This window comes from Octopus bimaculoides, chromosome 19 (genome assembly GCF_001194135.2).
Source record: "Octopus bimaculoides isolate UCB-OBI-ISO-001 chromosome 19, ASM119413v2, whole genome shotgun sequence".
NCBI classification, from domain to species: domain Eukaryota; kingdom Metazoa; phylum Mollusca; class Cephalopoda; order Octopoda; family Octopodidae; genus Octopus; species Octopus bimaculoides.
The window spans coordinates 34,981,321-34,983,263 of NC_068999.1; the positions used below are offsets into that span (position 1 = coordinate 34,981,321).

The window sequence follows — 1,943 nt, forward strand, 5'->3', positions numbered from 1 at the left end:
GTATATATATATATATAAGCAATGTTAAATCTCTGAACGAGGTGTTAACAGTAACTGCACGATAAAGTGAAGTATATTTGCCATTTAAATGTGGCTGACCCCTAAGGGTGGATGTTACTGTTGCTTTTAGCCCCAGGAGAACATCTCTTCCAGCTGGCTTATCGACACATATCTGTGTCCTGTCTATTTTTGCCAAGGGAAGTTATCCTTCCCATCTTGATCTGCGATATATATATACTTGACAGCTGCTCATTTTGCGCCATTATTATACTTTGACAATCTTTATTTTTCGTTAGAAAGCTGACACATCTCTTTCGTTATTCTAACTCATTTTGCGCTTTATAGAGTATTTATAAATCGTGTTTTGTTATTTTCGTTTCGAGATGGATAAGTCGGAAATTCGTATGGTTTTGAAATATGAGTTCTTTCTTGGAAATACATCACAGTCAGCTCGGAATATTAATGGAGTATTTCATTCTAATATTATTACGCAGCAGACAGTATCAAATTGGTTTGCAAAATTTTGTTCTGGTAACTTGACCTCACGTGGTCGACCAGAAACAAAAGTGGATAATGACAAACTGAAAGCTACCGTCGAGTCAGATCCATCTCAAAGTGCCCGTGAATTATCTTTGAATATTGACTCACCTAGTTCAAATCGGTAAAGTGAAAAAGTTGAATAAGTGGGTTCCACATGTATTCAATGAAAATCAGAAACAACAACGTTTGGAAGCCTGCAATATGTTACTTTCTCGTCACAAAAATGAATCATTTTTAATCGAGTTGTAATATGTAATGAGAAATGGATCCAATGCAACAGCCGTAAACGTGCAGCACAATGGTTGGACAAAGACACACACACACTTTTATCCTTTGTCTTTTATCTCTTACTGCTTTCTGCCAGAGGTTGGCGTCATGCTGAAGCACCATCTTTCAACGTGTTTGGTTTCTTTTCTCCACAATTTCTAGGCAAGTAGCGAGTTGGATAGAACTGCTCTTGTTTGTGCCTCCACCAGCGATACAGGTTAGTCTGCAATCCCAGATATATATTTTTCAGACACTCTTTCATGCTGATGTGTTTACGTCCCTGTAACTTTGCGGTTCGGTAAAAGACCGATTGAATAAGTACTAAGCTTGCAAAGAATAAGTCGTGGGGTCGCTTTGTTTGACTAAGGCGGTGTTCCAGCATGGCTGCAGTCAAACGACTAAAACAAGCAGAAAAATAAAAGAATGAAAGAATGTATATAGACAGACAGGCAGATGAATAGATAAATAGATAGATAGATAGATAGATAAATTGATAGATAGATAGATAGATAGATAGATAGTAAGATAGATAGATAGATAGATAGATAAGGAGAGAGTGATATTGAGATACAGAAATAGATATATTGATATACAAAACTTTCATACATATGTGCATGGATACATAAATGCGCACGCACGCACACACACACACACTCACACGCGCGCGCGCGCACACACACACATGCTCACATATATGCGACATTTGTATATGTATGTATGTATGCATGTATATGTGAAAATCAGGTTCTACCTGCTACTAAAGGCACGTAACACACTAAATTTTGTCTCATGATCGGCTGGTCGGTGCCTAAAATGTTTAGCTCCACCCAATGTATTGTGCGTAGGAGGGTATATGGGCACCCAGTGGGATTAGAAACAAAGCGAGAGAGCGGAAAAAGCCCCTCACAGAGAAGCAAACGGTGCACCGTACCTGGAGAGGAGCTAATCACCATCAGATTATTTACCTATTGAAAAGCAGCATGATCTCACAGCGAAAGCAAATCGTGGCTCTTGCGGCGCGCATACGGGTTCCTTAGACTGGAGACTTAGTTTGATGGATCTTTATGAATGTGTGTGCGTATACGTGTCTACGTATGTATGTATGTATGTATGTATGTATGTATGTATGTACGTAT

General features: G+C 38.9%; 1 long non-coding RNA gene across 2 annotated transcripts in view; it reads left to right on the forward strand.

The window, feature by feature from the left end:
• LOC128250164 (uncharacterized) overlaps positions 1–1,943 on the forward strand; it is a 77,696-nt gene that overhangs the window by 47,203 nt on the left and 28,550 nt on the right. The window lies entirely within an intron of this gene.